An 11,916-nucleotide genomic window follows, 5' to 3' on the forward strand; every position below is an offset into this window, starting at 1 on the left:
AAACACATTATGCTTTAGAACACGCGTATAATTTTATACTACTCAAAATTTGCTCAGGGTTTCCGTCATCTCTTTATAACATACTATCATTTAGACTTTCATTTTAAGGGAGGTACTGTACTTATTGGTTCATAGTTTGGTAGAATAACGCCATACTTAATCACAGTTATAAAACTGTATTGTATATCTCTATTCTAGTAAGCTGAAGTGCTGCTCAATAATGATTTTACCCGGGGATCATTTTGACGTCAGTTGATATATGAAATAACAAACAAATTATGTTGATTAAAATTGATAGTCATTTTTTTAAATAAAGTATTTAGAATAATTTTATAGCAATTTTCCCTTTTAACTGATTTAACGTATATTGTTTAAACGGTGATCTTAAGCAAATTTTGAGTGTTAATGCTTCAGAAGTATTTAAGTTTTATAGAGTACAGAACATAGAGTAGCGGTGGAAGCCTTTCAATGGCAAAAGCTTAACGATTCGTTCCCACCGTGCGCAACTAGCGTTAAGCCGTATAAGTGTGGACTCAATCTGACTTGCTGATGTTGGGTCGTGGTTTGAAAGGCGTTGCCACAATGCTCACCTGGCATCAAATTGTGCGGTCAGAAACTGCACTGTCTTAGTGATGTTAAAGGAGCACAGAACATCACTTGCTAGACGCCGTCCCGTCGCATTATGAAAGTTTAACTTTATGTACCGTAAGTAGCACCGTGATCACCTGATATCAAGTGCCAGACAATATCAGCTGTGTTTCAATAATGTCCTGTGGTGCACAGAACTTCCATTGATGGATGCCGTCCGATACACATGCAATGAAAGTGAAGCTTTATGTACCTCAAGAAAGCGTGTTCACTGTGCCGATCTGTTTTCAAGTAATGCATTGGAGGTCAAATCTCTCGTTGTGATGTTGGCACGGATTCGGCGGAGTACAGAAGATCGACTGTTGGATGCTGTCTAGGCACAAATTATCAAAATGCAGCTTTATGTTTTTCTAAAAAGCATTTCCGCAGTGGGCACTGGATACAAAGTTGTGCGTTTAACACGTGCTCTGTCTTGGTGATGATCCGTACAGTAAGAACACCCAGGGATTGACGCCGTCCCTACACTTCCTATCAAGGTAAAGCTTTGATCTTAAATAGCGTTCATTGTCACTTTGCTCACCTGAGTTAAAATTGTGCCGTTAGTATCCGTTCTGTCTTGAGAAGATTCGGCGGAGTACAACACATCTAAGGTTGGACTAACACAATTTCAACGAAATGCTTGCATATGTTTAACTGCTTTTCCACCAGTTATTACCTGACGTCAAGTTGTGTAGACAGTTTCTGCTCTGTCTTGGGGATAAAAGGGGCAGCAGAAAATGTTCACTGCTGTCCCCGCAATTTCATTAAAGTTTAGCTATATGTATGGTAGATAGCGTTACCACCACCATGCTCATTTGACATCAAGTAATGCGGTCAATATCCGATCTGTCTTGGTGATTGTTTGATGGAGCACAGAACATTCACTGTTTGACGCACTCTCTGTGCATAAAACCAAAGTATACCTTTATATATCCTAAATAGCGCTGACACTGTGCTAACCTTACATCAGGCTGTGCAGCCAGGACCCAATCTGTCTTGGTGATATTTACTAAAATTTAGACGGATCTATTAACATTCTGGGGGATGCGGTCTTCGCACATTTAATCGAAATTATGTGTATTATTTTATTAAGTGTTGCCATCGTGTATACCTGACATCGAGTTGTGAGATCAGAGTCCGCTTTGTTTTGGCGTTGTTCGGCGCAGCGCTTAACATTCACTGGTGGGCGCCGTTCCCCTACATTATATCGTTATATATCTTTACGTATCTTAAAAAGCGTTGACAACTAGCACTGCCAGCTCACCTGACATTAAGTTGTGCGGTAAGGATCCGCTCTGTCTCGGTGATGTTCGGCGGAGCGCAAACCATCCACTGGTGGGCGCCGTCCCCGCAATGTACAGACACGCTCCGACATTGACAACCAGCCACTGATAAAATAAAAACTAATACAGTTATTTATCATCATGTACCTATGTAGGTTTAGTTTGGTCGTGCGTATGTCATTGTCTACTTGGTGTAAAAGGACAGGACAAACCAAATTAAGAGCGTGTTTAACGTCAGGTTCAAATTCAATATATATATTTTTCCTTTCTACCATGCAGAAAAAAAACACTTATTTTTTTATCCCAGATTCTATACTTGCCCCTTCTTTCACATTAGCTGTGAGATATATGACATAGTGGGATATTGCCGCTTAATTCTATATATGTATATATTTATCTATATTTCTCAGTTTGAAAAACATAAAAATATACACTGGCTGATTACTAAAACCCAAAACCCACCAGACAGATAATAATGAACTTAAATTCAGTCAGTATGGTCGTGATGTTAAAAAATACGATCCTTTGAGGTCGTCGACATTGTAAGTTTAAGCTATATTTATTTTTCAAGTAGTTCGAGTGTTTTTGTGTGTCTTGGGAACCGGCTTTTCCAGGCGTAACCAGACTAGTACAGCATAAACTCAAACATAAATAAACCGAAATCCAAACCCGGGGCGCCTTGGTCAGAAGCCAATCTGGTAATGCAAATAATCGCGAGATATATGACAAATAGTAATTACAGATAGAAAGTATTTGTTTTGGTTTGTTTTTGGTGTTAAAGTTGTGAGCTTAAGCTGAACTGTTCTTGTAAATAAGTAATAGACCTAAACATAAGAAAAGTAAGATCTTACAAACAATAATTTGCGCAAGGTGTAAAGGTACTTTGCACATTTTAATAGCAAGACACGCCTTCATAGAAGAGAAAATCCTGTGTTCAAAATTTGAAAGTGCACTTTATGACTTATTAATCCTATTTAAATTTAGTTAGTGTGATTTATTCTTCTAAACCTGGTTATCAATCAACACAAAGGCAGATAAAGACAGGAAGCTTTTCAAGTGGTGGCACATAGAACTGTTATAGACGCCTTTGTTGTCAGAGGAATCATCGTTTGCCTTTCCGCGAAAGAGGTCTATATTTGTCCGAAAAATAATTGCTCTTTAATGAGTGACGTCCTTTTGAAGATTTGCTTTTAAGACAATCAGTTTGCTTATGTTTTATTTAAGCTCAGAACTGGTATTCATTAAGCATCTTAAGAAATTCCTTAACTTAATTAAGCTTATTTATAAAAGAAAATCATGGTGAAATTAAAAGATATGTAGAAGTGATTTGATATAAAAGTAGTAATTTCCAATAAAGTCAATGACAACCTTTTTATGTTCAGTAAACATTAAGTTTTGATATCATATGACAGTGAGACACTTAAAAGAATAGTAAATTCCAATAAAGTCAATGAAAACCTTTTTATATTCAGTAAACATTAAGTTTTGATATCATATGACAGTGAGGCACTTAAAATAGGAAAAAATACTAAAGTCAGGCAATGACTGTATATGCCCAATAAATTCCATCCCGGGACATGTACTTTAATTGTGACAAGCAATGTTAAACTTTCAGTGTTTTCGTTTTCAAAAATCATTTGTAGAGTTCCATCGTCGGATACACAACACTGACCCATTCCGTTGTACTCCATTCTTCGATGGATGATAAATAATTAATATTACGATTAACAATAATAATATCGTAATAATAATACGATTAATGTGTCGTTGTGGTTATCCGACGAGGGTATTTGTTATCAAACGTTATCTGAGATCCGTGGAGTTTGTCAACAGTATGCTTCTCAGGGTATGATTGGCCCCACCTGATCAATGTTTTTTCTCATTAGTTATCCATATTTCATGGGCTGACACTTTTCCATGTGTGTGATTCTCTACAACCCCGTTTATGTTTGAATTTCCTCTTGGTAATACCGAAACTTTATATACTTAATATAAAAATTATACTTAAAAACATTATATACTAAAAAACTATATCGTCACCTTAGTGCAAGAACTCAATATTTGCTTCTATGTCTATATGCAGTTATTGAGTTATTGCACTAAGGTGACGATATATAGTAATAGTGCCTTATGTTAAAAAAGTACTGGTCTAACAAAGTTTGCATAAACCAATGCCGTCTGGGCTCATATTCACTTGGATCTTGAGTCTGAGTTTGAAGCAAAGCAAAGGTAAAACAAACGATACGTGTGTGAAAAATATACAAAACCTATCATCATCATTACTTTGCTAATACTTAGTTCACTGGAAAGTCAGGGCTTAGGTTTTAAGATCATATTCAAGGATTTATTTATTATTGGCCCTTGGCTCAAACTCAGAAAAAATGAATAATTCAATGGTTCAAATTATATATATCATAACTGAAATTATAGTTGAAGAACAGATTATTCATAATCGATACAGCTTTTTATTGCCATCCTGGCTCCAAAATAAACATTTTTACAACAAAATAATTTTTGTTTTGCATTTCTGAAATGAATATTCGATATCATACCCAAGATGATAGTAAATATGGGCCATGATATTCTACAAAGTGAGTCACCTGTTCATGCTCATGGGTTTGCAAAATATATGAAGTGATCTGAAATGTAGAAGTAGTCATGTGTGGCAGTATCGGTCAGGGATGGTTATATTTTATATACTAATTATAATGATAATTTTTATTATGTTTTTGATAATATATTAAAAAGGCATCTTCCCCAGCCGATAATGCCAACTATTGAAATGATGAGACGTCTGTTAAAAGACGCCCTTGACTTTGAACAATGTGTGTTTGTAAGTGTAGGAAAAAGGGTTTGTGCAAGGAGGAGTCGACAATGTACTTTTGAGACAAATTGATGATCTCCAGTGTTTATACTTTCATATTACCTTTCTTTTTCATGTATTGTTTTCTTTCTTTTCGGAAACTAAAATGATTAAAGATTGAAAGAGTATGCATAGTACATCATCTTGTGGTCGTTAACAATATGAGATTATGCCCCTGTTGTCAGGAATATTACCAGTCCTTGAACTCATTTCTCAACGGAGCCGTTTCACAAAGGAGTCAGGAGCAATTTTAAACATAGGCAATATTTCAAAAGTGCAATACAACTGTTGAAAGTCTATCCGAGGTACGAAATCGCTTCTAATATTCTTGATGCAGCGGTCCCTTGGATAGTCTGGTTGAATGTATACTGTCCGTTTTTGCGTCTGCTGTGCTTTTCTTTGCTATCATGTTGAATGTTGTTTGTGTTGTTTGTGTAACAAGATCATGCAAAGTATGTGGCAAGGCGAACAATAGAGATATGCCTGTATTATCATACTAGTATTCATTAAATCATGGACAAATAATGGTCTGTATCTTTTACTTCTTCAAAAAAATGGTTTTCTGGTAACTGGAGTGTAGACCCGATATCCAAATAATTATACAGCTGAAAAGCACATTCAAAAAAGCCTCTTCGTCCTTGCCATATGAATATTTATAAATTAAGGCTCTGTGCTTAACTTTAAAGAAAATGTACTGAAAAGTTTTTCGACTTGTCTATATAAAACAGCTAGTTGTTCTTGATGGCCAGAGAGGCCAAATATGCCGGCCGCGATGTATTGTAGAACACGTGTTTCATAAAAAGAACTACGATTCCGGCAATAACACTTCAAGCCCGTTGAGGCAGCGCCTGAGTTCATATTATGGTACCTCCCTTGCACATATTTTTTTTTTGTAAATTATCTGCATGTGTACATAAATGCACAATGAATGCATTTAAATTCCTAATGTTGTTAGGAGTTTGCGAAAAACAAATGCAAATTATAATTGTACCTTTAATACTCCGATAAAACTTCTTTCGTATAATTGGCTTAGCCCTAAAACACTACACGTGTTTACAGGGTTGTGCAGCGTTTAAGAAAACTTTGAATAAATATGTAATGTCCGTTTTATCTGCTTTGCTTATGTACGCTTACATGTAAAATTGCTGTTCGTGTAGTTGTATGTGTAACTAGATTATTGTCAATATGTTAGCTCCCTTGCAAACATATTTGGCTTATTAACTGCTTGTGTACATCAAATTTAAATAATCATTCCTAATGTTGTTACATTTTTGCGAAAAACAAATACAAATTATTATGGTACCTTACTCCGATAATTTCTTCTTTGTTATAATTGACTTAGTTCTAAAAAACAATTACACAGGTATGAAAGACTACACGTATTAATGTATAGATAATTACTAGTGGCCTTATACCAAGCGTTCTATGGTGATGTGTATCCGATTAAGAATAACATCTCCGTTTAATAATTGTCTCTCTTAAAATAAGTATATGCCCTCGAATTCACTGCTTGAACTCCAATTCCATGTTTGGTTTCTATATCTCCTTTTCATTGCTTGATTACTTATTCAAAGTCGGCAGTCGAGAAAGAGAGGATAGTGTAGGCTCTGGCATAGAAGTGAGTATACTGCTCAAAAATTAGATTTACTAAAAAGAAATATATCAAGAATATTTATAGTTAACTACAAGTAAAAGCATTCACATTCCTGAAATTCCTCTTCCAATCATTAACAAACTCAGTATAGTCTAGTCTGCACAAAGACTTGGCCTGTCACTTAAATAATTTCCCAGACCCAAATATACAAGCATTATTCGATTATTATACTCCTGTAACTTTTAACAATTATTAACAAAATTAACACTTAAAGATGCACTCTTACTCCCAAATAAGATTTAACACAATTAATGATATTGTTTTAATCTTCCAAAAAGGAGGAATAAATGTCAAAAACAATGGTTCTTATGGAGGATACTGAGTTAAATTTGAAAGAAATGAGCATAAAACACGGTATTTCGACCTTATGAAACTATAATAGACCACAGTAAATCTTTTAGCATTCACCAATCGTTTAATATTGTTGCGCTTTCTGCTATTAAATACACGGCTACAATATTATTATCAGTAATAAATATTTTCTGCACATGCATTATTTAGCAAGTAGTTAAAGGTTTATCAGTTAAAATCTATGTTTGTTATACATGTGTATGTATTGATTTTGAATAAGAGAGTCACTTTTATGTATTCTCATAGAAATGACAAAACCATTGAACTGAAATTTCTATGCCATACAATTCATTGTAGATCCATTAACAGGTTTTGCACAGGCCTTTTTAAACTGCCAACTTGGCATCAGGCTGATGCTCAAAATTAATATAAATCGTTCTCTAAATTGGCAATGTTAACGTTTTTATATCTTTTGCAATATATTAAGCATATATATATTAACATAAGTTAATTAGGGACTTTACCAAATAGAAATGAAATTTGCCGCCAGATTATGTACACGACTATCATCAAGGAATCTGTTCGACTTCAGCTGCTTTTTCCAGTTTTTCTTAAAGACAATGTATTTGTAGGTTTTCTTAACTGTAACGTCTGTGGTTATGTTAAAATTATTCCGTTCATAACGTTAACTTTCCTGTGCACCTTCAATACTTAAAATCAATTCGGACTTTTTAACTGAGGCCCAATTCATTATTTTTCCATGCACGTTTCGCTCTTCTCATGGTATTCTCATGGTAAAAAAACACTACTACCCAGAAGCGATTTATGGAGTAGCATCCCTTAGAAATCGAAATGACCAAATATACTAGAAGCTCATTATCTCTAGATAATCTCCAATACTTTCGCATCTTCAAAATCATCCTGAGATGAGAGGGAAACTGTCACACATATTTAAAAATTGGTCTACAACTACCAGTATGATTTTCTCGGTGCTGTGAAGAGGCACTATTATTGACCGTTATGGTAGTGTGGTTCGGCTCTAAGACATTCTAAGCAAGGGGTCACATACTATCCCACATCTTGTACAACTTTGGCCAATGATATTAAGCGCTGATTGCAAGATATGTTTTCCAAATGTGCGTAATGTTTATAATGAATTTGACCTATGCTACCTGTGCCCATGGAGTTTTTTTACGTATGTCTCTTTTAGCTTGGGTGATAGATGTGGTACAGAAAATTATCTAGTAGCGAAATGTTCAGACATAATAATATCTTTGTACTTCCAACACGATTTTCAGATAATTCGTCATTTTTCAAACTGGCTAGAATCGGTTTTGAATCAGGACATTCCACTGATCTTTTGACAAATCAATATGTTCTTTAAACAATTTTTAGATAACCAAAGATTTGAAGCCTTCGTTATCATCTACAATGTCCTTTGCACCTATCAATCAAGTTTGCTAAACACGATTCGTCTTGCAATTATTGAAAATATATTCACATTTACTATGGTCATTATGTACATTGTAGATAAATAATGTATAATGTAATGTGCCTGATTTATGAACAATTTAAAAAAAATGTAGAGACATTGCCAACGTTTTTTCCTACAACTGACATCCTTAAGTTTTTGGTAATGTTTTACACCCAAATTATTGGTGTTTACTGTGAATTTCGATGATACTGAGTATGGACGGAATTGGTTATTTGTTTTAATGCCAAACATTCCTTTTGATAAATCAGCTATTTTTGCTCATTCATTTTTAATATTCTTCCTCCATAGGAAATAACTATTTTGCTTCCTACCTGAACTAGAACGAAACTTATAGGATAACTTCATGCATATGCTGAAACAATAAATGATTTGTCAAGAGTTGGCAACACTGAGATTGGAGTGGATACTAGCTTGTCCTCTTATCAATAAAATTATTTTGACACAATGAAATGTTTTTCAAGTTCAAGGTCAATTCATTTAAAGGCTGAGCATTTTCTGCAAATTTAAAAATAAAATTGCGGTAGTAATTACATAGTTCCATGAATCGTTTAACTTGAATTTGATTTATTTGAACTAGGAATTATTTTACAGACTGCGTTATTCTTAAAATAACTTCATTGCCCATACTAGAGAAGAAATAACCAGGTAATCGACCCTTAGTGTAGGTAGTTTACATATTTAAAGTTGTAACTTTCAATTCGCTTCTTGCAATCGGTCAAAGACCTGTAAATGCTATAAGTGTTCTTTTACAATAACGGAATGCACCAACATATCATCAAAATAAATTAATGAATACTTGAAGTTGATGGTTCTAAGAACCTTACGCAAGTTTATGAGGAAGTCGCTTGAGATTGATGTTTCCTTTAGGGCATATCATGTAGATCATTGCCTTTGATGTTGTGTGTCCCCTGTTTCTATATTGTGAGTATACAAATTAGTAAAACCTTTCTTTGAAGTATCTTATGGGAAAAAAGCTCTGTTTTGGACTATGAATGTTTAAGCTTTATGTTTTTTTTTAACAATCAATGTCTATCACTAAATGAAGCTTAATCTACACCTACATCATTATCTTCATTGTCAACATTGTCATCGTTCTTAAAACCATCATTGTCATCGCTATCATTTTCTTGAAATTGAGCACTAATTGAAGTTCCATCAATTTTGAAGCATTTACCAATGAAGATACCATCCCCGACATGAGTTTTATCATGGAAAAGGATTTAAAACTGTACATATTGTTTTACCTTAAGTTTGTTTGCTTTGATTATATGTTAAGCTCATTCAATTTCCTTTTCTGCTAAAAAGTAAAGTATATCAACAAGTGCTATGTCATTATCAGCAATTTTTTTATAGTCTTACTTGAACTAGACATTCAATCATTGATTTTTTATTATTAGATTGAGCTCGCCGTACTAGACTTATTTTACAAGCTTAGAGAAACCCAATGATTCGATCACTTGGATTCGATGAATGGTGTTGGGCTATAATTGAGACTTTGCAAAAGTGTTCACAAATGTTCCTTCACGAAATCTATTCATATGATCAAATTAAAATGAATAGCATCAAAAATGTGAAAATCATGTTCAAACCCCTGTTACTGTCATTTTCACAGTATCTATATTTTATGTTTTTACCAAATGATACGATTGAACGATGTATGGTATGAGTACTGTTTTTGTGAGAGAGGGATTTCTAAATGCGGCATACAATACTCACTGAATCTACTAGTGTCTTAATTTGTTCAACATTTAATTTAACTACAATATATTTGTAAAGAAGTATTTACTGATGAATTTGCTATTGATGGAATTTTGAAGGTTTTTTCATTGTGTTTGCTATGCTGATAATTAAGATTATTTTGTTTGCTGTAAAAGAGTAATCTAAAGTAGAATTTTGAAGTTTGTTGACATTTTGTCTTTCCATGCGGTTCCCCCTTTAACCATCTGTACGAAATTCCGCAAAAATAACAAACTTTGGGGGTTGCAAAGCATTCACAGAAGATGTGGGGATTTGTTCTTTCAACAGGCTCAACATTCTGATTGTTATTGTTATTATTGTATTGATCCCTGTAAAAAATACTGACTTTCAATTTCTTGACCCTTGTTTGAAATTAGGTGTTCTGTTATGTTATGAGGTAAGTTGATGCATTAATTGGCTGCTTTTGTAATGAATATTACTCTGATATTTTTGAATAAACATATTTCCGCTTTATATTTTCTTCCAAAATGTAACCTTGTTATTTCATTTCAGCTATATTAACATTATTAATTGCATTTGGAATTAATTCTGCAAGGCTTTGCTCTGAGAATTCAATCTGATAAATTGCAATTGCATTTTCTGACAACTCTGCAGTGTCTTTTAATTCCTCAAGTGATTTCGAGTTACGCCGAAAGTCAATATTTATGCGAAAACTATTATGCGGAAGTAGTGAAAACCTTATATGTGCAATTGTGACTGCACTTAAATTATTGTCTTGAGATATGTTAGCGGTGTGAGCTTTCGAATGTTCTTCATAAACAAACTCCCTAACAGTTTGTTTTTAACTTTGTCTCATTTAACATATATTTGCTTAGGTTTGAACCGGTTCTGTGTTTTACAGTTGTAAAAGAGTCAGAATTTAGTTTTATATGTTCCTTGTGGTATACCAGTCAATGGCCGGATATATGCCAAAAACGAAAGCCAATTTAGCCGAAGATTGTTGTTTGGATTGCCAAAAAAAATGAATTAGTTTTATTCAAGTTTTAGCATGGAACCTTAATTGAAATGCTATTGCAGTTTGCGCAGCTCCTTCAGGTCCCGCTGAGTTTCTGTAAAATCAACTCCTGCCATGGTGGTGATCCTTGATGGTAGATGGTTGGAGATGGAAACTTAGTTACTTCACTATAGCTCAGACGCAACTGGATTATGGCTTGATCGGGTTCGAGTATGTGGTACCCCAGCATATGTTATAAGTGTTCAGTGATGTTGGTTTTCTCCACCTGCTTTTAAAGTTAACCTTTAGGTAGTGTACTTGCATTTTTTATTTCTGCTTATATTGGCTAGTTAGGTATATACATTTGTAATGGTTTACGACCATTTACGCTATGGATAGGAATTGCAACCTGAATAGGAAGACACAAAATCAGATGATATTTCAGTCTTTTTATTATTATGCAGTACAAATGAATTTAGATGAAAACAATAATGAATATATTGGCAGTTTCTGGTGAATGAACACTAATAAAATTGATTATAAAATAGTGTATTTTAAACACAGTATATTTTACTAAAACGGTGAAACACGCTTAAGTATAGGTGAAATGTACCTTACAAATAAGGAATTGTTTTCTAATTTAATGTGTTCATTAGTCTCAGTAACACGCCAGTAAAATAATGCAGTAAAATGCAGATAGAAGTATATGAATATGTATAAAATAACTATATATAGATAACATGACACAGGTATATAACAATTCGGTATACTCGAACTAGTAAATACTTCCTATCTTTAAATATTAGAATAAAACTCATATATTTTTTTGTAAGAAAACATAACAAAGTTTTATTTAAGACTAATATAAGACATGTCATAAGCTGGACATGAATACACCAAATCAGATGATAGTTCAATCTAATCTGTCTGCTTCAAAACACAGTGTTATATTAATCCGGCCAGACGCGGTTAAAGGCAGGAATTAGCTATCAGAAATGTTGCTGTTTCATC

The sequence above is a fragment of the Mya arenaria genome, chromosome 5, assembly GCF_026914265.1.
Source record: "Mya arenaria isolate MELC-2E11 chromosome 5, ASM2691426v1".
Classification (NCBI taxonomy): Eukaryota; Metazoa; Mollusca; class Bivalvia; order Myida; family Myidae; genus Mya; species Mya arenaria.